At 38.5% G+C, this 25091-nt stretch overlaps 1 protein-coding gene across 1 annotated transcript in view; it reads right to left on the bottom strand.

Moving 5' to 3' along the window:
• Nucleotides 1-16941, bottom strand: part of LOC135106732 (glycerate kinase-like) — a 44907-nt gene extending 27966 nt beyond the window's left edge. Inside the window, exon 1 of the mRNA XM_064015990.1 lies at nt 16787-16941. The gene's annotated coding sequence lies outside the window, so the exon portion shown is untranslated. The remainder of the gene's footprint in view (nt 1-16786) is intronic.
• Nucleotides 16942-25091: the final 8150 nt, after the last annotated feature.

Raw genomic sequence — 25091 nt, 5'->3', positions numbered from 1 at the left:
AAGGGTTGGACATCTATGAAAAGACAGAAAAGAGTAGGGTGGTATCATCACCACAGGCGTGGATAGTACAAGAAGTTTAGTTTAGAACAGTGGTTCCCAAACTTTTTCTGATCTTTACCCACTTTTCATATAATGATCCTCATCCATGCCCCCCTCTCCCCCCCATCACATCTCGTGACTACAATGACTGTCTGTAGTCCTACATTTATTTAGGTCCGTTGTTCAAATGTGTACCGAGTACAGGTGCACCTTGTTTATCTGGCTGAACAGCTGACTGGCTGTTCTAGTGTGGTGGGCCTCAGGATTTTTATGTATACATAACCTCAGCTAATGGCCCCCAAAATTTTGCTGTATGGCCCCCAGTGGGCCATGACCCCCAGTTTGGGAACCACTGGTTTAGAAGATCAATGATGAATAACAGAAAATGGATGACAGGACAGAACCCTGAGGAACACCATTGTTAATAGACTTAGAACAGTGACTGTCTACCACAGCAGCAATAGAACAGTTAGAGAGGAAACTTAAGGTGAAGTTACAGAGAGAAGGATAGAAGCCATAGGAGGGTAGTGTGGAAATCAAAACTTTGTGCCTGATTCTATCAAAAACTTTTGATATGTCTGAGGCAACAGTGAAAGTTTCTCCAAAATTTCTAAGTGTGCATTTTGTCCTCACATCTGGCGTGATGCAACGTTATGGTTGTGCAGTACTACCATCGCATCTAAAACTGTGTGTGTGTGTGTGTGTGTGTGTGTGTGTGTGTGTGTGTGTGTGTGTGTGTGTGTGTGTGTGTGTGTGTGTGTGTGTGTGTGTGTGTGTGTGTGTATTTACCAAGTTTTACCTAGTTGTAATTTACAGGGCCTGAGCTATGCCCCTGTGGTCCTATCTCCATATCTGTACTTGTCTAGTTTTTCCTTAAAGTTGTGCACACTCACTGCTTATATTACATCCTCACTTAGCCTGTTCCATACTTCTATATTTCTCTGTGGGAAACTACATTTCTTTATGTTATTCAAGCATCTTCCTTTTCTTAGTTTTTTTTTGCTGTGTCCTCATGTGTAACTGGTATTTTCTACTTCTCTTAACAGCAGTTTCTCATTATCTATTTCTTCTACTCTATTCCACAATTTATAAATCAGAATTAAATCTCTCCTTTCTCTTCTTTGTTCCAATGTTGGCAGGTTCATTTCCTTTAATGTGGCTTCATATGTTAATTCTTCCAGTTCTGGAGCCATCTTCCTTGCCATCCTTTGTATCCTTTCTATTTTTTTTGACATGTTTCATCTTGTAGGGAGACCACACACTGATTCACCATATTCCAGCTTTGGTCTAACCATAGTGGTAATTATCTTTCTCATCATAGCTTCACCCATGTAGTGGAATGCTGTTTCAATATTTCTCACCATTCTATATGTATCTCTGAATATCTTTTCTACATGTTTCTCTGACTGTTGACTATCCTGTATTATCACTCCCAGATCTTTCTCTTCTTGTACTTTTATTATTTATTCATTTCCCATTTTATATGTCCATTTTGGTCTCTTCACTTTTTCCCATTTCTATTACATGACATTTTTTCACATTAAATTCCATCTCCCATTTCTTACTCCAGTCCCAGATTTTATTTAAGTTCTCTTATAGAATTTCACAGTCATTGTTATTTCTTATATGTCTTTGTAATTTTGCATCATCTGCAAACAAACTCATATAACTCTTTACTCCTTCAGGCATATCATTTATGTAGATCAGGAAAAGTATTGGTGCCAGCACTGATCCTTGTGGTACTCCACTATCTACTTTTCTCCATTTCAATTTTACATTTTTTTGCTACCATTCTCATTTCTCTTCCCTTTAAGTAGCTTTCCATCCAGTTTATTATTTTTCCGTTTAATCCTCCTACATATTCTATCTTTCATGGTAGCCTGTTGTGGGGAGCTTTGTCAAAATCTTTTTTTAGATCTAAATACACACAGTTTACCCATCCATCCCTCTCCTGTGTTATATTAGTCATTCTTGAATAGAAGCTCATTGAATTTGTTACATATGATCATTTTTGTCTAAACCCATACTGTTTTTTCTGTTATTATATCATGTTTTTTCTAGAAATTTTGTCCACTGCTTCTTTATCATATTTTCACAGATCTTTCATACTATGCTGGTCATTGATACTGGTCTGTAGTTTGGTGGTTCTTCTTTCTTTCCACTTTTATAAACTGGCACTATGTCTGCTCTCTTCCATTCCTTAGGCACTCTTCCAGATCATAATGAGAACTTTATTATGTCATATACTGGTTCAATTAACTGTTTCCTGCACTCTTTTAAAATGAAACCTGATACTCCATCTGGTCCCGTTGCTTTCCTTTCTTCCAGTTCCTCCATCATTTTATAAACTTCTTTGATTACTGTAATTTCCCACATTTGCTCTTTTGTCTTCTCATCTTGTGGTTCATTAAATTCTGAGAAAACTTGCTGTAACTTTTTGTTTAGCAATTCACTCATGTCTTTTGGGTCTTCATATGTTTCATTTCCTTCTTTCAACCTTTCTAGTTTTTCTTTTTAGTAAAATTTTTCCATTTATGAATCTGTAGAACAGTTTTGGTTCGTCCTTGCACTTTTCAATTATATCTTTTTCATATCCTTTCTTTTCCTCTCCTTATTTTCACATATTCATTTTTTTCTTTACTTTCACATATTAATTTCTTGCTATTCTAAAGTCTTCTTTATTTTCTTGGTTTTAATTTCTTTTAATTTTTATCCATGCTTTATCTCTTTTTCTTTTGCATTTGCACATCTTGCATTGAACCACTCCTGTTTTCCTTTTCTTTAGGTTTTCATAGTGGACATATTTATTCACTCCTGTCTCATAAAAATGTCATACTCATCTTGCACATCATTTGCTCTTTTCAGCTTTTTGTAGTCCATTTCTTCATAGAATCTCTTAAGATCATTTGTATTCACTTTCCCATAGTTTCTCTTGTTTTCTTTGTATGATTCATCCTCTTCACTGAAATCATTATCAGCCTCTATTTCTATCACTACATGGTCACTTTTTCCCATGGGGCACATGTATCTTAATTCTTTAGTTAGGTCAATTCCTTTGGTTAATATTAGGTCAAGTCTTGTTGGTTCATCATCTCCCCTGTATCTTGTATTTTCAGTCACCCATTGCATCATTGTGTTTTCCATAGTCAGCTTTAAAAATCTTTCTCCCCATGCAGTCTCATTTCCTCCTGCCTTGAACATTTTCCAATTTATTTCTTTGCAATTGAAGTCACCAACCAAAAGTAATCTTTTATTACTTTTGATTAATTTACTCAAACACTGGATGGTATCTTCTATTATTTTTTTTTCATATTCTTCCTTGCTCCAAGAATTTGTTTTAGGTGGTACATAGGTTATTACCATCAGCATTTCTCCATTATTTTTCTCCAAGTTAACACTCACTATTTCTGCTTTTCCTTCCTCATATTTCATTGTTTTTGTCATCAACCCTTTTCTTGTCATTATCATTACACCTCCCCCTCCTTTACCATTCCTACCTCTTCTCCATATATTGTAGTTATTGTTAATGAGTCTGATTTTCTTCTTTTAGCTTTGTTTCTGTTAAACACACCACCTTCCAATTTTTTTCTTTTAAACAGTTTTGTAATTCCAGAGTTCTGTGTAGCAGTCTGTCTATTTTTTTTTTTTTAAGTAGAAGGGCAACAAAAATCCAATAAAAAAAAATCACAGTGAAATGCCAGTCCCATAAAAGGGTCAAAAGTGGTAGTCAAAAATTGAAGGATAGGTGCCTTGAAACCTCCCTTTTGAAGGAATTCAGGATAGGTGCCTTGAAACCTCCCTTTTGAAGGAATTCAAGTCATAGGAAGGTGGAAATACAGAAGCTGGCAGGGAGTTCCAGAGTTTACCAGAAAAAGGTATGATGGTTAACTCTTGTGTTAGAGAGGTGGACAGAATAGGGGTGAGAGAAAGAAGAAAGTCTTGTACAGCGAGGCCACAGGAGGAGGGGAGGCATGCAGTTAGCAATATCAGAAGTGCAATTAGCATGAAAATAACGGTAGAAGACAGCTAGAGATGCAACACTGCGGCAGTGAGAGAGAGGCTGAAGACAGTCAGTTAGAGGAGAGTTGATGAGACAAAAAGCTTTTGATTCTACCCTGTCTAGAAGAGCAGTATGAGTGGAACCCCCCAGGCATGTGAAGCATACTCCATACATGGACAGATAAGGCCCTTGTACAGAGTTAGCAGCTGGCGGGGTGAGGAAAACTGGCAGAGATGTCTCAGAACGCCTACCTTCATAGAAGTTGTTTTAGCTAGAGATGAGATGTAAAGTTTCCAGTTCAGATTATAAGTAAAGGACAGACCGAGGATGTTCAGTGTAGAAGAGGGGGACAGTTGAATGTCAATGAAGAAGAGGGGATAGTTGTCTGGAAGGTTGTGTTGAGTTGATAGATGGAGGAATTAAGTTTTTGAGGCATTGAACATTACCAAGTTTGCTCTGCCCCAATCAGAAATTTTAGAAAGATCAGAAGTCAAGCATTCTGTGGCTTCCCTGCATGAAATGTTTACCTCCTGAAGGGTTGGACTTCTATGAAAAGGCGTGGAAAAGTGCAGGGTGGTATCATCAGTGTAGGAGTGGATAGGACAAGAAGTTTGGTTTAGAAGATCATTAATGAATAATAAGAAGAGAGTGGGTGACAGGATAGAACCCTTCTTAACTTAATTCTACTTATATTAACCTAATATTACTTATATTAGCTTAACATTACATCCCGGCACTACATTTTTGGCTAGATGTAGATGTTGGTATACATCACATTCAGTCCTTCATTTTTACTATTTTTTTCCATTTTATTTTCATTTCACTCTGTCTCACAAAATTCAAAAAAAAAATACAGTCTTTTCTTCTTCTGTTCTTGATTAATTTTTCCCTTTAACCTCTTCATGCATTTAATTTATTTCTGTTCTTCTTAATTTCTGTTTTTCTTAATATCTTTGCAATCTTTTACTTCTCTTAGTTTGGATGTTCTTTCTAGTGTCTCTTCTGCTGCTTGTTGTGATTTTAGTCTTATTTTCATGGTTTTTTTTTTACCTTCCAGATAAGGTCCCAGTCAAACAACCTCTTCCACTTCTTCCTCAAATTTAGTGTCATCTTCATCATTTAGTTTCTTCAACAAATCCTTTGCTGTTTTTGTTTCTTCTTTTTCTCTTTTCAGTTTGTGTTATATTTTTCTCCTTTATTCCATAAACTATAACACTTCTTAACTACTGCATCTCTTACCAGATCTTCATTGTTTTTTCAGTGCCTTCACTACTTCCTTTTCTACATTTTCATTTTTTCTTTCAGTTACATTTCAGTTATTTCCTTAAAGTCAACATTTGCTTTATCATTTTTTATTTTCCAGCCTTTTATTTCATCTATGACTCCTTCTCTCACCCTCTTCTCACCCCTCACTAGTTCAGCTTTCAGATCTTTATTTTCTTTCATCACTGTGTTTATGTTGTTTTGTATTTCCTCATTTTTTTTTAATAATGTGCTGTTCTCTCACTCTCATTTCCTCCTGTTCAGATTTCAGTTTGAATATTTCACCATCTTTTCCAAGGTTCTTCTTCAGTTTGTCCTGAAGAGCTTTAACCACTCGCAACACTATTTCCATCTCCTTTTTCTGCTGTTCTGCATTGTTTTCCACTTTCCTTAGTGTGTGTGTGTGTGTGTGTGTGTGTGTGTGTGTGTGTGTGTGTGTGTGTGTGTGTGTGTGTGTGTGTGTGTGTGTGTGTGTGTGTCCTTCCCCCTACTTCTGTGCCCTCGCTCTCCCTTCTATCTTTCCTATCCAATCCTCTCCCTCTCCCTTTCCTGACATCCTCCCCCTTCCCTCCCTCCTTCCATCCATCTCATCCACCCACCCACCCTCCCTCCTTCCATTCCACAGTAGCAATAGAATGGTCAGAAAGGAAACTTGAGGTGAAGTTACAGAGAAAAGAATAGAAGCTGTAGGATGGTATTTTGGAAATCAAAGCTTTGTGCCACACTTTTCAAAAGCTTTTGGTATGTCTAAGGCAACAGCAAAAGTTTCACCAAAATGATAACCAAGACTCATTAAAAAAGGCCAGATCACCAGTAGAGCAGCCTTGATAGAACCCATACTGGCAATCAGATAAAAGGTTGTGAAGTGATAGATATTTAAGAATCTTCCTGTTGAAGATAGATTTAAAAACTTTAAATAGGCAGAAAATTAAAGCAATAGAACAGTAGCTTGAGAAATTAAAATTGTCACCCCTTTTGGGAATAGGCTGAATGTAGGCACACTTCCAGCAAGAAGGAAAGGTAGATGTTGATAGACAGAGTTGAAAGAGTTTGACGAGGCAAGGTGCAAGCACAGAGGCACAGTTTCAGAGAATAATAGGAGGGACCCCATCAGGTCCATGAGCCTTCCAAGGGTTTAGGTCAACGAGGGCATGGAAAACATCATTGCAAAAGATTTTAATGGGTAGCATGAAGTAGTCAGAGGATGGAGGAGAGGGAGGAACAAGGCCTGAATCGTCCAAAGTAGAGTTTTTAGCAAAGCTTTGAGCAAAAGTTCAGCTTTAGAAATAGATCAGATGGCAGTGGTGCCATCAGGTTGAAATAAAAGGAGGGAAAGATGAAGAAAAACAGTTATTGGAGATGTTTTTTGGCTAGGTGCCAAAAGTCATGAGGGGAGTTAGATCTTGAAAGATTTTGACACTTTCTATTAATGAAGGAGTTTTTGGTTAGTTGGAGAACAAATTTGGCATGATTTCAGGCAGAAATATAAGATACATGAGATTCAGGTGATGGAAGGCTTAAGTACCTTTTGTGGGCTATCTCTCTATCATGTATAGCAAGAGAAAAGGCTGTGTTAAACCAAGGTTCGGAAGGTTTAGGTCGAGAGAAAGAGTAAGGAATGTACGCCTCCATGCCAGAAACTATCACCTTTTTTTATGCACTCAGCACACAAAGACAGGTCTCTGACACAGCAGCAGTAGTCATTCCAAGGAAAATCAGCATAATACCTCCCCAGATCCCTCCAATTAGCGGAGGCAAAATGCCAGAGGCACCTCCGCTTAGGGGGATCCTGAGGAGGTATTGGAGCGATAGGACAAGATACAGATATGAGATTGTGATCGGAGGAGCTCAACAGAGAAGATAGGGTGACAGCATAAGCAGAAGGATTAGAGGTTAGGAAAAGGTCAAGAATGTTGGGTGTATTTCCAAGACGGTCAGGAATACAAGTAGGGTGTTGCACCAATTGCTCTAGGTCGTGGAGGATAGCAAAGTTAAAGGCTAGTTCAACAGGATGGTCAGTGAAGGGAGAGGAAAGCCAAAGCTGGTGGTGAACATTGAAGTCTCCAAGAATGGAGATCTCTGCAAAAGAGAAGAGAGTCAGAATGTGGTCCACTTTGGAAGTTAAGTAGTCAAAGAATTTCTTATAGTCAGAGGAGTTAGGTGAGAGGTATACTGCACAGATAAATTTAGTTTGAGAGTGACTCTGTAGTCGTAGCCAGATGGTGTAAAATTCGTAACATTCAAGAGCGTGGGCATGAGAGCAAGTTAAGTTGTTGCACACATAGACACAACACCCAGCTTTGGAGTGTAAATGAGGATAGAGAAAGTAGGAGAGAACAGAAAAGGGGCTACTGTCAGTTGCCTCAGACACCTGTGTTTCAGTGAGCAAGAGAAGATGAGGTTTAGTAGAGGAGGGGTGGTGTTCTACAAACTGAAAATTAGATCTAAGGCTGGAAATGTTGCTAAAGGGTGCCATGCTAAATGTTATAAACATAGAGGCAACCACCACATCCTGATTTGTGATGCTAAAGTGGAGGACAGCAGTAAAAATGAAGCTGTAAAGGCAACTCAGGAACTAGCAGCCAAAAATACTCCAAGTGAACTTGATAAGAGTTTGGCTACAAATTTTGCTGGAGTTTGTGTGTCTAATATTTCAGGTAACAAGGAGACATGTACTGTATTGCAGATTGACTGAGTGAAAGTTGTTGGAGCAAATGGTGCACTTCATATGGCCAGACTGATGTTTAATAGTGGTTCAGACAGAATATACGTAAGTAGTAAACTAGTCAAAAAATGCAAACCCATATGGAACTACAGCAAACCCATTTCATATTCAACATTTGGAGGTACCTAATTATTCAACAAGTATAAAGCAGTGTAACCTTTTTGATCTGAAGGTACTTAAGTGTAATAATGCACTAAACAGTCCGACAGCTGTAGAGATTCCTGTGATATGCCAGCCCTTAGTAAGAACCAGTGTGCCTGTAGGAACACTGTGCAAATTCCCTGCTCCTCTTGCAGATGATTACCTGAATGACTCCTATGTGGATACAGATATACTAGTTGATCAGGATGTATATTGGAAATACATAATGTTTAATGAATCTGTGCAAGTGGAATGTATAGTGGCCCAAAGATCATTATCTGGGTGGGTGTTTGGAATGCTGAGTCTAATTCAGAGGTACCAGTAACCTCTCCATAAATGCTATGTATTTCTAGTGTCTACTTATGAGGTAAGTTTTGGGACTTAGAGTCTATAGGAATACAGCCCAAAGAATCAGATCAAAAGTTTGAGTCAGATGCTGCCTTGCAAGAATTTTCACAAAATGCCTCATATGCTAAAGGCAGATATAAAGTGCCACTGCCATGGAAAAGTGAATCCATGAAAAATTTCCAATTGAACAATGAGAAACTTCCTGTAAAGAGACTAGATAAATTGCATGCAAAACTATAAAGTTTTTGAGGAATATGAGCAAGAAGGTATTATTGAGCAAATCCCTAGTAGTGATGTGAGATAGTAGAAATCCTACATTTTATATGCCTCACTGCCCTGTAGTTAGGGAAACTAGTAATAACACTAAGGTGAGACCTGTCTTTGATGCATCAGCCAGTGGCTACAATGGAATCTCACTGAATGACTGTCTCCTGAAGGGTCCTTCATTTAATCCAGATTTAGTAAATGAGATGATTAGGCTTAGGAGATGGCCCATTGGCTCTTACTACTGATGTTACCAAGGCCTTCCTACAGCTATGTATGAAAGAACCAAACAGAGATGTAGATCATTTCTTGTTAAGGGAGGGAAATAGGATGAAGTACATGAGATTCGTGAAGGTTTCCTTTGGGAACGCTGCCACTTTAAAGCATCATTTTGGACAATATCCATGTACTGAAGTGATATGAGAACTGAAAGAGGATATGCATGTGGATAATTGGCTGAGTAGTGTAAATTTCCAGAGGGTTGTGAGGTTTCGGCACATGCAGGCATGCCTCTTACTAATTCAAGCAGTAAATTGGTAACTTCTGTGTTTCAGGATAAAATTGATTAAGCACATAAATGGGGAACTACCAAGGCATCAGGATTACAGTGATGTAACTCTTCTGATGAGTTTTCCTTTGAAGGACTAGAAATGAATATCCAAAATTGAGCTGACATCTATCAAAAGGAGCATGCTAACCATTATTGCCAAGATCTTTGACCCTCTAGCCTTATCAACGCTTTTGTGATGTTTGGCAAAATACTTTTTTCAAGATCTTTGGAGGCTTGGTATTCAGTGGATGATGTATTGCCTCAGGATGTGAAACATAAATTTGAAAGGTGAGTCATGAGTGCAGCATCTCTAAAGGATGGGATGATGGACAGATATTATTTTCCTTTCATGAAATGGAACAGTCTTGCTGATGTAGAGCTTCATGCCTTTGAAAATGCTTCGGAGAAAGGTTACAGTGGCTGTGTTTATATCCATACCTGTTTACCAAATGGTGCCTACAGGGTCGCATTAGTAGCATCAAAGTCTAGGATGGCACCAATTAAAACCATAACTCTGCCCAGATTACAGTTGATGGGGGGCTTTATTGTATGCAAGATTAGTGAGCTTTGTGAAGAATGCCCTTCTTCTAAGTATGACTACTATAGTATTTTTCTGGATTGATTCGCAGATCACACTTGCTTGGATGAAGGGTGACCCTCTTAAGTGAAAAAGTTTGTTGCATACAGAATCACAGAAATTCAAAGCTTAATTCTACCAAGCTCTTGAAATCATTGTCTTGGAGATGAGAATCCAGCTGATTTAGTTTCTAGAGGTGTATTAAGAGATCAGATTGTATTATCTAAATTGTAGATGTGGACCATCTTGGCTAGCTGAACCTCTTACAATCAGTGTAATGGAAACAAACTCTGTATAGATGGGGAGTCCAAGACTACTGAGGATTTAGTATGTGTAGCTGTAAACTACTCCACCTGTGCTAGAATTTGAGACGGGGTGACTTTAGAAAAGCTTAACATGTTGTTGCTTGGATGTTGAGACATGCCCAGAACTGTATGATACCTGATAACAAGATCTGTGGTCTAATCTCGGTCATGGAATCAGATAATGCCAGGGTAAAGAAGTTTTATCATGTTCTGAGAAACATGCATCCTCATGACATTAAGGAATTGCTCTTCCTAAAGGGTTACAGTTGAGATATCTTTAGATCCCTTTCTAGATGATAAAGGTTTAATGAGAATCAGAGGTAAATTAGAAAATTCAGGGCTGTAGTAAAGCTGTAATAATTCCAAAATATCATTTAGCAAAGCTACTAGTCAATTTTCAGCATTATTATCTTAAACATGTAGGTGTTTTCCTCCATTGCTTCTGGATCACAGGAATTATAAGGCTTTCAAAATCTGTGATTAAAGAATGTGTAAGATGCCAAAAACTTGAATGTAGAGCATGCAGTCAGCCTATAGCTCCACTTCCAGAACTGAGAGTTAAACATGCTCCACCATTTATAGTGACTAGCCAAGGTTTTGCTGGCCTTCTTTTCCATGATGATTTCCCCTCTAAGAAATTTAACATTCTACTGATCACATGTGCTGTTGTCAGAGCCATGCATTTAAAGCTCACTGACTCATTGAATGTTGAGGACTGTATGCTTGCCATATGCAAGAGTTATTGCATAAAGAGGGCTGTCATCTTTAATTTATTCAGATAATGCTAAGACATTTGTTGATTGCAGTGGGCAGATACAGAAGATTTACGGTCACCTGTCTCCTCATTGGAAGTTTGTGGTAGTCTCTTGTTCCTCATGGTGGGGAGGCTGGTGGGAGCATCTCATAAGATCCATTAAGTCTGCCATCAGGAAAACTTTAGTTGTTAAGTATATTTCCAGAAATGTACTAGAGACTGTACATGAAATAGAAGCGTGTGTAAACTTGTCTCCTTATTTATGTTGGAGATAACTTGACAGTGCTAGTCTCTTATCTCCCTCTCATTTTATCACTGGCAGAAGTGCTTGTTCTGTCTCAGCTGGACCTAAAACCTTTCTGTGTTTCTCCTAAAGATTTAAAGGATGGAGAAGTTTTGAGAAATCAGATTTTAGAGAAATTTTGGAAGAAGTGGAGCACAGACTATATTACTAATTTGCCCCTAGTTGTTAAGGGTTTCACCCCACATTGCAGAATTAAAACAGGTGATGTAGTTTTAGTGAAGGAGGACAACAGTACAAGATTACAGTGGCCCTTTGGTCTAGTTGTAGATCTTTTTCCTGATAAAGATGGTGTTCTCAGAAGTGTGAATGTCAAGACTTCCAGAGGAGTATTAAATAGGGCAGTTCAAAAATTATATAACTTGGAAATATCAAGTAATGAGCCTACTGAAGCTAATGAGTGCTCAAACACTAATTGAAAATGCTACAGTTGTCCAGGAGTCCTCAAACACTCATTCACTTCCTGAGACACCTCCTGAGACTTGTACTCACTCTGGAAGATCAGTTAGGTTCCTACAAAACTCAATTTGTGATTGTTTGTGATTTGAAGTTCCTTAGAATGACAGACTAGTTTATGAGGCTGTAAAAAAATTGATTTCAGTATGTGCTAGGTATGAGCAATTTTTGAAGTTGATGGTTTATACTTTGATATCTAACTGTCATGTAATAGGAGTTTAGGACTCCTGTGGTGGGGAATAATGTTGAAGTTAGTTTGAGAGCCATTGTGTTATTTGTGTCTCCCAAGCAGTCATTGTTTTTCTTGAGTTGGTCTTCACATATATATAGTTAGTGTGCCAGTCCTGACTCAGACTACTCTGTTAGTCATCATTTCATTTTGTAAATTACAGCATTTTATTTTATTTTATCTATCTTTATTTTCAGCTTTATTTGGTTTATCTGCTCTATTCCACCACAAGGTAGAAGCATCCATAAAAAAAAAAAAAAAAAAAAAAAAAAAAAAAAAAAAAAAAAATATATATATATATATATATATATATATATATATATATATATATATATATATATATATATATATATATATATATATATATATATATATATATATATATATTAATTTGCTATACACAAAGTTAATAGAGGTAAAGACTGCACAGATATTAATATGATACTAATACTAGTAATATTAATATTAATTATGATGATAATAATAATAATAATAATAATAATAATAATAATAATAATAATAATAATAATAATAATAATAACAATAATAATGAAAATAGCAATAACTACTTCTACTACTACTACTACAACTACTACTACTACTACTACTAACAAAACAATAATAATAATAATAATAATAATAATAATAATAATATAATAATAATAATCATCATCATCATCATCATCGTCATCATCATCATTGCAATAATAATAACAATAAAAACAACAAGTAATAATAATAATAAATATAGGTTTACCTAAAAAAGTAATAGTACTTAAAAATAAATGTAAAGGAATAATATTATTTCAAGGTACAATTTAAGAATAAAGTGGACAATATGATAATATAAGGAAATGTTGAAATGTATAACACTTATGACAGCTTGCATTATCAGAGAAATGCTTCACATGGACAATACTGCACATGGTGCAAATGGCAGGAACAAATAGCTTACAATGCATAGAATTCTGTGATGGTACTATCCATTAGTTCATGACAGTCTGTAAAGAGGAAAGATTTTAAAAATTTCTTAAATACAACAACATTTGGACTATTAAGACAATTAGGCAGCCTATCATATAACAGTTCCTCAAGGCTCTAAAACCAATGTCAGTGCTGCACCCAGGCTCCAGCAGTCTATGCTCCTTTGATGTACGCCTAACAACAATGCTGGTGTCTGGTTGAAGTAGTGTTAACACATTCCGTATATACTCTGGCTTACCAATCAACACTGCCTGGAAAGTTAGCACACATATTTTGTATATAATCCTGGCCTGAATCAGTAACCAGTGCAGCTCAATGAGGACAGGTGGAATTCTTTCTTTATCAATCTGGTAGCTGTATTCATGATTATTTGCATCTTTCTTGGTTGGTATTTAGGCAACTGATGGTACTGAGAATTACAGTAATCCAGCCTGTTAATAACCTAGTTATGAATCAAGATTTTGGTGGAATGTTCTTTGAGGTACTTTCTTATAAACACAATATTCCTTAAATTATACCTCGCAGATTTTACTGTTTGATTGATTTGGTTAACTAGATTCACATTTTTGCTACGGATCACACTCAAATTTCTCACTTTTTGTGATACATGAATTGTTTTACCATTAACATTAAAAATCTCTGGCACATCAATACTTCATAAGAGACCTCTTTGTCCAATTATTAAACATTCAGTTTTTCTTCATTTAACTTAAACTATTTACCATCCATCCAGATCTTCACATCACTCATGGCTCTAGTCAAGAGGTCTCCTGTGTCAAGAACACAGATAAAACTGAGTGTCAACAGTGAACAAAGTAAATGCCACACCATGGTCCTGTAGCATATAGGAGAGTTCCAGAGTGTATATACAAGATAACACGGGTCCCAACACATTGCCTTGAGGGACACCTTTTCTGAGTGGACTATTTTCAGAGAGAGTATTGCCCACTTACAAACAGTAGCTCCTGTCTTGAAGATAACTCTTTAGGTAGCTAAGTGCACCTTGTGTTACACCTATGGCTCTCAGATCATCAAGCAGCAGATCATGAACAGCTATGTCAAAGGCATCACTCAGGTCCAGCAATAATAAAACTCCAAACTTACACTCATCCATTAGATGCAACAAATCATTGGTAACATGACACAGAGCAGTTTCTGTGGAATACATTTGTCTATAAGTTAATTGTGTATCAGGCAGCACATCAATCCATACAAGATATTCCATTAGTTGGTTAAGAATAACATTTTCTAAGATTTTTGGCAAAAACAAAAAGATTGGAGACAGGTCAATATGAAATGAAATTCTGGGGGTCCTTATTTCCCTTAAGTGTAGGTCTTATCACAGCCAATTTTTCACTCTCAGGAAACATGCATTCAGCTATACTTTGACAATTGTTAAAATTACATCCAGCACAGAGGAGAAACCTTCAGCCTCAGCTATATCACCAATGTGGAGATGATCACTGCAACAATACCATCTTTGTATACTTTACAAGGTCTGAAATGGTTACTTATTTTCCTGACTGTACACTTAACACAACATAGATACTGGAATAAAATTACATTAAAAAATGGCATCTGTCTCAAGCAGCTTGGCTCTTTGATTCACCTCCATGTTTAAGATCTCCAGCTGTGATGTTATGAGCTTAACAGTTAGGTTAGTGTCCCTGCAGGCATCCAGGTGAAGCCACCCCCAGGTAGGTTAGGTTATATTATGTTCAGTTACATTAGTGTCCTTTGGGATCCAAGGTGGATAAAACATCATGTTAGGTTCAGTTAGGTTAGACTCTTTGGGGTCTATGGAGTCTAAGCCTCTCCCTGGTTAGCTTTGGTTATGTCACTAATCTTGGGGACATCCACGGAGAACAAAGACCCCCATCAGATTACCACCTATTTGGGTGAAGTCCACCTGTCTGCCAAATATTCATTTACTGGGAAATTTTCATCACAGACTATTCTCTATTTACTTGTGTTTTTGTTCATTTTTCTAGGTTTTTGTTTGTTTGTTGTCATTTAGAAGGACCATAATGCTCTACACATTTAGAAGTATTGTTTTTTGATTACCTTTATGGGTACTGAGAAATTTACTTTATTGAAGTTTTTGTCGCAAATTAGTTTCCATGATAAGGAATTTTTGTTAGGTGATGCACGTATGTTAGGTTGACAGGTTAGTTAGGTTAGATCAAGGTAGGTCAAATTAAGATTACCACCTTTTAAGGTATCATCTCCACTGAGGTACACTAAAATTATCATTGTCGTGCTCCCAGCACATGAACTCACTGTCCCATGAGTCTCCAAGATTGTTGGGGGATGAGGGAAGGAGAGGCAAAATGAGGGCCTTCAGACATGCTTTAAACTCAAAATCGCATAAAAAAAAAAAGAAAAAAAAAAAGAAGCGAATGTTATAACTTTGTACTCGAAATGCAGTTTGGTCTTACTGTAAAAGATTATCCTTTATTTTCATCTACTTTTTAAAACCCACAATTTCCATCTTTTACATATTCTTACCACTATTGCGTTTTTTAACTCCAACCGAAAACGGAAAGGGGCCAATTCATAAAGTTTCCGTATATCTGCAGGGTTGTACCTCCTCTCTATTCATTAAAAACACATTGCAACGTGATAGAGTACTTACTGTAGAACATGTCTGTGATTGTATGTATTGTATTGTACTATAGAACATGTATGTGATTGATGTTTTCAATGTGGGGAAGGCTTTTGTGAGGCCGTAGTAATTAAATTAATAGCGCGCCACATGACGCTCTCCGTTCTCAGGGGACAGCTGCTGCTGCACAGTCTTCCTAATTTGGTAAGTTTGTTATTTATTACGTATTTTCTAATATCTCCACAGCAACCGTAAACGTAAGTCACATTGATGAATTTCTTATTATATTATCATCATATCAGGAATTTTTTGGGGGAGGAGGTATAAAAAAGCTACAAATGCATTTTTTCAATCTAGGGAAATTTCCCTAGGTACTGTACTGTTATTGCGTGGCTAAGTTACTATTGCATGGTTAGGTTACTAGCCAAGGATATAAGTTAGGTTAGGTTAGTAACCTTAGGGTGGTCCATGGGGGGGCAGCCCCCCCGGTTACGTTAGGTTAAGGTTAGGTTAGTAATCTTAGGGGGGGGTCCAGGTGGGGGACAGCCCCCCCGTTTAGGTTAGGTTAATAACCTTAGGGGGTCCAGTGGGGGCGCAGCCCCCCGGCTAGGTTAGGTTAGGTATATAATTATTCTGGCGTATTGGTTGAAACTTAAATTTTTTCCCCCAATTTTTTTTTTCTAGGAAAATTTCTAGGGCAATTTCCCTAAATTTTCAAAGTTCATTTATCGCTCTTTTGTGTCTGCCCCCCCCAAAAAAAACCAGATTCCCCACAGGCCCCCAAGCTTGTTAGGGAGGGTGGGGGGGTGGGATGGAGGAAAAGGGGGAGGTCCAACCCTGCAGTTTTACCAAAGTCTCATGTGGAAAAAATGCATAAAAAAATGAATGAAATAAAGTAATGAAATTAAGCATTTATTTCCAAGAAAACAGCAACACCTACCGGAGCAAAATGTCATAAAAAATTTGAGAGCAAACTAAACACTAATATTTATTAATACTGTGGCTTTCAGATAACATACTATTTTTTTCTTGTTACGCCCACAGGTGGCAATCATGTCCTGCATAATTAAGACTTCAGGTTAGTCCAGAATTGCTCTGCTCTCAAATATTGCCAGTCAACATTTCTTGAGAATATCATGAAAACGTGCTTCTGTCATGGTGAATTTCAAAAGGATAATGCCAAACCATATTCGTGTTATAGTGTACTTAAATCATAAAACCAAATGAAGATTCATTGTACTACACCTGTTACTCACGACGTCCTTGATCTTGATCTTGATGGTACAGGTGGCACAGGATCACTCCTGAGCCAGGCCTTTGGACCGGTAACTCCTGTAGAAGGGGAAAGAAAAATAGAGAAACGAACAGCATCCTCTATCCTAATTGCTCATACACCTGGCACGCCACATTCTCTCCATAAACTCTTTCACCGCCTCAATCATCCTTTCATTCGCCTCTCTACACAGTCCCAGCAACACCATCCATTCCTTTCCTGTCTTCTCCACTCTTTCATTCCTATCATGCCCTAACTCAGTCAGTATCACTTGCATCATCTCATTCCTGTCTCTGGCATACTTCACACACTCCAGCACCACATGTTCCACCGTCTCATCCTCTCCCATGTCACACATCTGGCACACTTTGCTGCGGAACTCAGACCACCTGTAACTCCTTGCATTCACATCCATACACTGTGCCCTCGCTCGGAAGAGAAGATCACCGCCCAGGCTTCCATCATACCACCTTTCATACCTCGGGGTCTCTTTCTCCTTGTACCATTCCAGGGTCTTCTTTCTTTCCATTTCATTCTTCCATTCATTCAGTCCCACACATTTCACTTCTTTGTCTATCTCATTCTTCCATTTTCTCACATCCCATTCGGCTCCCACTCTGCCTCCTCTTGTTACCACCCATTCACGCTCATTTTGATTCCTACCAGCCATTCTTATCGCCCACACAACTTGCAATCCATTCCTGTCTGTCATTCTCATGCATCTCTTCCTCCATTTGCTTCCACTTTCATTCCACATGTATACCTTCCTTGCTATTCTTGCATCATCCATTCTCTCAAGCCTAATCTTGTATTGTCCCGTTCAATTATCTTGATCTTGATCTTGATTAAACAGGGGACTCGGGATCACTCCTAAGCCAGACCTTTGGATCTCCTGTAGAAAAAAAAAAAAAAAAAAAAGAGAGAAACGAACAGCATCCTCTACAGTAATTGTTCCTACTTCTGGCACGCCACTTTCTCTCCAGAAATTCTCACCGCCACAATTATTCTTTCATTCGTCTCTCTGCACAGTCCCAGCAACAACACCATCCACTCCTTTCCTGTCTTCTCCACTCTTTCATTCCTATCATGCCCTAACTAAGTCAGTATCACTTGCATCATCTCATTCCTGTCTCTTGCATACTTCACACACTCCAGCACCACATGTTACACCGTCTCATCTTCTCCCATGTCACACATCTGGCACACTTTGGTGCGGGACTCAGACCATCTGTAACTCCTTGCGTTCACATTCATATTATTATTATTATTGTTTATTGACCATCAACATCCCTTACAAATTTACACTTAATTACATAGGATTGGTCCATGAAATAATGACAAATAATTCCTCATATATGCCCATAAAACTTCATATTTCAATAAATAATGCATCACTGTTAGCAGTTAACCGAAAGAAGAAAAAAAAGAACTAAATTATTTACGTAGAAAATCGATAAAACACTACTTTTCAACTGATAAAACTGCAAAAAAAAAAAAAAAAAAAAAAAAAACCTATAAAAAACAATAATCTTCAAATAAACTGTAACAATTTACATGTGTACTAAACAAGATAAAAGGGAATAACATTCAAAAACATTAACTTAAAACTTAATCAAACTAACCTAATATAAAAAAAGTTGTAAATAAAAACTATTCTAAAAAGATAAATCTCAAGTCAAACTAATCCAAAACTTAATTACACACGCATCAATACAAACAAGAAAAAAAATATTAAAATGAGTTAAATCACAATTACACATCCCCTAATTAACTATATAAAAAGTATTATTTACACTCAAAAAGCTACTGATATACTGCCAAGATCTTATATATTATCTCACATATCAGAGCATCACTATACTTATCTGAGAACAGCTCAGCAATAGTGAAAAAATTGTAGGTGTCTCTCAGTTGTTGTGTTAGTGTACAATATTGAACCACATGTACCTCTGTCTGTATCTGACCACACACACATGTCCTGTCCTCTACCAGCAATCTTCTTCTACCCCTTCTGTTTCACCTTCCGACTTCAATTGCCAGTGAATGTGCCGACACCCGGAACCGAGTGAAGGCAACACGATGGTGCTCACTGACATTACATTTCGTACTATACACAGAGTGAACTGACAAACTAGGGTTTATATCAATTCGTCTGGAAGAGGTTGAATCAAGGAGATTTGCTTTCAGCTCATTAACTCCCTCACATATGTCGTCAGTGTTGGCATACAACAAATCACTGACGTAATTACGTATCCTATATTGACTTTCCATAAGTTTTTACAGAGAGAACCAAGGGCTCATCTTCCATTGACGACCTCTCGTTCCACATCTTACCAAAGAAGTTTCTCTGTCTACTCTTTACTAAAGAGGGCAATGGGGGACAACCAGACTCGTTATAACATACATCATTACATGTAGATAATCGTACTCCCAATAAATATTTTAATGCCCAATTATATAATTTCATCACCGGTCTCAAGTCAGTGTTCAGCCAGGACTCACACCCATACAGTATAGCTGACATTACGCAGGCTTCAAGCACTTGCTTTTTTGACATGGAATGGAATATCATTATTTTTCTTTAGGAACGATATAAATTTCGTGACATGAGCCATTTCAGCAGTGGCGTGGGCCTTCACTGACGATGACACGGACAGTGGCGGCTCGTGACTGTTACTGATGGGGGGGCTGTCTCACATTCAGACAAATAAAATAGCAAAATAGTGCATTCTTAACTTCACATCCACAGAGCCATGTTTTCCTTTGGTACCAATCACAATTAAAACTGCGAATATACTTCTTGTTGTGGCTTACTCCTTCTTGCACAATTTTAATGTCTGGTAATGGGCGACCTACTTGTTTAATTGCTACCTTCTCTTGAAGTGTTAACTGTGAAAAACTGAGTTCTTTCAATGCAGAAACCGTCTTTGCTTCTTGTGCCATTTTGCAAAATACTGCTAGGCCTACCTGGGAAAAGAAAAAAAAATACTATTTTATACGATGTTTCTGTGATTTTACACCATCTATGATAATTAAGATTGAGCACAAGCCATCACTGATCAATAATATTTTAAAATCATCCCTGACAAATTGAAAAATACGATCGAAAATAAGACCGACGTAAGAACACTCACCTAGCCACAGCAATGGCCAAGACAAGACTGCGCTGGACGCAGTCCATACTCGCCATTCCGCCCGGGAAGCCTCCCCCCATTTCTCCCCACTTTCCTATCATTAAATAGTAAATGATTTCCGTACTTCCTCATTGTTTTGCAGTATTTTTTGTTCATATAAACATATGAGAATTGGTGTTTTCATGTGAATGATAGTCAAACATAAATAAATTAACATTATTTTCGTGAATCCTAGAAATCCACGGAGGGGGCTGCAGTCTTGCAGTCCCTATTGACGAGCCGCCACTGGACCCATCAGCAGTGAAGGGTGACTCTTGGTACATGTACTGGCTACACGGCTCCACCTTCAGGTCACCTATGTGTACAATTTCTTTGTCCTCAATCGTGCCATTTATCACAAAAAAAATTGTTTTTGCCTCATTGACTTCCATTCCGTAATCATCACAAAACTTATTCATAAGAGACGATTTTTGAATCATTCTTTCTCTGGTAGTTGACAATAGAACAGTGTCATCCATTAGAATAAGTATGTGTAACCATTTCAAGAAGCGATCATCATTACAGTTATCCTTAATAAGCTTAGTAAGATAATTTACATATATAATAAATAACAGACAGGATGTGGGAGAGCCCTGACGGACCTGATTGTGGCCACGAACATAGCAGTGCCAATGATACTCTCTGTTATACTGTACATGGCACAGACGACACTCAGCATCACCATCCCACACCCAAGGCACATTAGAATTCTTATTAATATATGTCTTGGCACTAAATCATACGCTTTCCTAGAATCGATAAAAGTAACAAATAATTTTTTCTTTCTTCTTCTGGCAAAGTCCATGAGGAGACGCAAGGTTACAATATGTTCTGTACACCCATGACCACTCTGTGTACCTGCCTGCTCACGATATGGTTTGAACCACTGCTCTAGCCTTGCGCACAGCACCATATCGAACAACTTCGAGATACTGTTTGTGACGCTAATGCCCCTATAATTTTTAGTGTCTTTCCGATCCCTGCTCTTAAAAATGGTAAAAAAACTTAACGCGATTCCAACTTGTAGGGTACTGGGCAGTAGTAAATATTGTGTTAAAAAGTGAAGTGACAAACATTATTCACTGGGCTGGAAGCAACTTAAAAATCCCAGGAGCTATGCCATCAGGACCGCAAGCCTTATTTGCATTAATCTTAGCAATCTGAGCCGTGAACTCGGTGGGAGAAATCGGGTCATCCAACACTGGTATCATTACTTGAGCATCATGGCACTCATCTGCCAGGTCAGGTGTGGGAACATTCATTAAATTGTTATAATAAAGTTTAAATACCTCATCAGAAGGCTTAATATCTGCCTGAACACTATCATGTAGGTTTCCTCTCCAATTGATGGCCTGCCACACCTGCCTATCATCCCGGTCTTCTAATAGTCGTTCCCAGCGAGTGAGCATACTGCTGCCACCTTGCACCCTCTCACCGCGACAGCAGCTTGACTTGGCACAGTCATACAATGTGTTGGCTATGCTTTCAGCGCATTCATTGATGTCAGTCATGTCATGAAACCTTAATATATCAAGATTGTGCACATTATCTGTGAATAAATTTCTATCAATACAAATAAAATCCTACAGGTCTGCACACCCTCGAATCATGCTCTAAGAATTCAAACCAGGCGTGCTCACCAAGGTGACATGCGAGGCGGTAAACATTGTCCAGACTAATTACAGGAACATTTACTTCAATACTAATGGGAGCATGATCCGAGGGTAAACAGTTTTCTTGATGCACACAAAAGGATTCTATAATATCTACCACATCATGTGACACCAAACATACATCTAATTCTGACATCCAATTTCTCCTATGGTATGTCATACAGTGGTGAGCAGGGGTCAGCAGGTTGTTCAATACCAGTAACCTGTTATCCACACACAACGTAGATGACACAAATGCATTTTCATTTGGAGTAGGTATATTATCAGAAATAGTAGGATACTCATACATGTGATCGTTAGGAATGTCACTAAGTGCTGGTAACTCACGGACATATTCTCCAAATCTAGCATTCATGTCCCCCATGATAATGCACTTGTCGTCAGTCTGGAGTTTTTCTTGGATAGCTGAAAATGCATGGTGGGTGAAATATTCAGAGTCGCAGGGTGCAATATAGCAAAAACCAAAAGTGACACTTGGAATACATCTTAGTTTTAACCACACTTGATCATCTGTGTTGCAATCTACATTACTAATATATCGAGTTAGATAATTCTTAATCAGCACTATGGTGCCACCTCGGTGGGCTACAGCACTATTAGTACATCTGAAGGTTACATAGCTGGGCAAAGACACACTCATTTCAGTTTTGATGTCACTCAAGCTCACAATATCGTATTGTAATAATAGAATTTGCACCTCTGGTTTTTCCAGCTTAGTTTGAACAGCATTAATATTCCGCGACAATACCTTAATAGATTTCACAAGAGGATGTGGTCTTCCTAAAAACCCATCAAACTAAATCTGTCAATCACTTGTCCGTCCTTATATAGCTGCCGTTCTTTATAGTCCATATAGATATTACAACCAACATTTTCAGGTCTTTCTTTCTCTCTTTTTTCAACATCCTCTAGCCGCTTCCATTCTTCTCTTACTGCTGGGTGTGTATCCTTCTTAATGAAGATCCTTTTATACGCATCACCGGCATCCTTCAAGCGCTTGGCACACTCCAGCACAGAATTGCAGTCATTCCTTGACACCACAGTGATTAGTATGGGGCAGCGTCGACCACTCTCCCGACCCAGGCGTCTTGATGATATAATGGCAGTGGACGATCCTATAGCTGTCCACACTTTCTCGATATTGGTCTCGTCTGTCGTAGCACCATCCATACTCTCGCTCCCGTCAGGCACACCAAGCAGCACCAGGTTACACTCCCTCTCCTTCCAGTCCAGGGTCTCCAGATACCTCTGTTGCTTTGCTATGATCTCCTGTTGCTTATTCACCTGATCCTGAAGATCTTGTATCTTGCTAATGATGCTATTAGGAGATGTCAACACCTTCTTCAGCTCTGATACTTCTTCAATCAATGACTTTAACTGCTCCTGTACTGCAAAATGTCCATCATCGGCGGGTTCTGCAGTGTTCATTATACTTTGAATCAACTCCTCCTTTCGGATTGCATTCAGCTGGTGTTGTGACATTTTACGTAAATCAGTTAGGAGTCGTGTAGCCATAGCCATAGCGCACTGCACTGTCTCACTAAACCAGCAATCAAACACCAGATAGAGTCAAGGTAGCCAGGGCCAGGCCGTCACGGTTGCCTTGGAAACTGTGTGAATCAAGTGCGCATGCGCAGACTTGGAAAAATCTTCCAGGGAAGGTTTTACCAACTGTGTTTAGCTTTTACTGAGTGTAACTATAAAGTCCACCGGTTTCTCCACCAATTAACACTCCCAGCATGAACTTACTGGATTCATGGAGTGGTATTCTGCAAAGATTGGCGTACAGAGGTTCTAATAGGACTTAATTCCAGTCAAGTTAGTGGAGACGGGGACACTTGTTTTCACACACAGCTGGCCGCCACACATTGTGCCCTTGCTCGGAAGAGAAGATCACCACCCAGGCTTCCATCATACTACCTTTCATACCTCGGGGCCCCTTTCTCTTTGTATCATTCCAGAGTCTTCCTTCTTTCCATTTCATTCTTCCATTCCCACACATTTAACTTCTTTGTCTATCTCATTCTTCCATTTTCTCACATCCCATTCAGCTCTCACTCTGCCTCCTCTTGTTACCAACCATTTACGCTCATTTTGATTCCTCCCATTCATTCTCATCGCAGGCACAACTTGCAATCCATTCCTGTCTGTCATTCTCATGCACTTCTTCCTCCATTTGCTTCCACTTTCATTCCACAGGTACACCTTCCTTGCTATTCTTGCGTCATCCATTCTCTCAAGCCTAATCTTGTACCTAAGTGTGGCTTTTGTGAGCCTTTCCCTAAAGGTGCTCCATTCCATATCACCTCTCAAGGCTTCAAATGCTGTGTGCTGTGCTGTGCACCTCAGTGCACTCAGTGCCATCCTTGCTACTCTATTCTGGCCCACTTCCAACTTATCAATTTCACTTTCATTCCATGCAATCACATCCATACCATACATTATACTTGGCACAGCCACACTCTTCCTCACTTCTCTCAACACATTATATTTACTTGCTCTCATCCTTGCCGCGCTTCCCAATCGACCTACCCACTGGTTTACCATACTTATCTTTCCATTCTTTGCCTTTCCACACCCACTAGGATTCATCCACATCCCTAAGTACTTGTAATCTTGCACCTGTTTCAACTCATTCTCTCCAAGTCTCCATACCACATTACTTTTATCCTCTGACCTATTCACAATCATTCATTACCTTGCTTTTCTCACTGCTAAACCTTACTCCAAAGTCTTTACCATAGCCATCCACAACATCCAACAAACTTTGAAGCTCATCTGCCGATTCACTCATAACAACTATGTCATCTGCATAAAGAAGCACACATACTTTATCATTCCCCACACTTACCCCTACATTCATTCTTCTCATTCTAGCTGCTAACTCCTCTGTATACAGGCTAAAAGGGTTGGTGACAATATATAGCCCTGCCTAACTCCTCTCTCACTCTTCACCCAGTCTGTTTCTGTCTCCTAGTCTGTATCTAGCTCTTGTGTCCACATACATACTTTGCCCTATGTTAACTGTCTTTGCACTCAATCCAGTCTTTTTTAAGACTCTACCTAACATTTCTCTGTTCACTCTATAATAAGCTTTCTGTATATCCAGAAAACCTAGATACAATTTACTCCCATCCTTCTTTTTCTTCTCAATCATTTCATTCACCACAAACATATTGTCCTCATCTCTCCTATCCACACAAAATCCATTTTGTTCTTCACCCAGCACTCCAGCTGTTTCCATCCATTTACAGAGTCTCTCAACACTGCACTGAAAACTTTACCTATTGTATTCACTAATGCAATTGGCCTATAGTTCTTCAACTCATTCTTACTCTTAAATCCTCCTTTATGCAACAGACTCACTCGGCTCTCATTCCACTTTCTTGGCACTCTCTCTTCATCCCACACTCGGTTGAATAATTCAGTCA

Source organism: Scylla paramamosain, chromosome 14 (assembly GCF_035594125.1).
Source record: "Scylla paramamosain isolate STU-SP2022 chromosome 14, ASM3559412v1, whole genome shotgun sequence".
Lineage (NCBI taxonomy): Eukaryota > Metazoa > Arthropoda > Malacostraca > Decapoda > Portunidae > Scylla > Scylla paramamosain.
The sequence above is the reverse complement of the archived record's forward strand: the minus strand, read 5'-3'. Positions and strand labels throughout refer to the sequence as shown.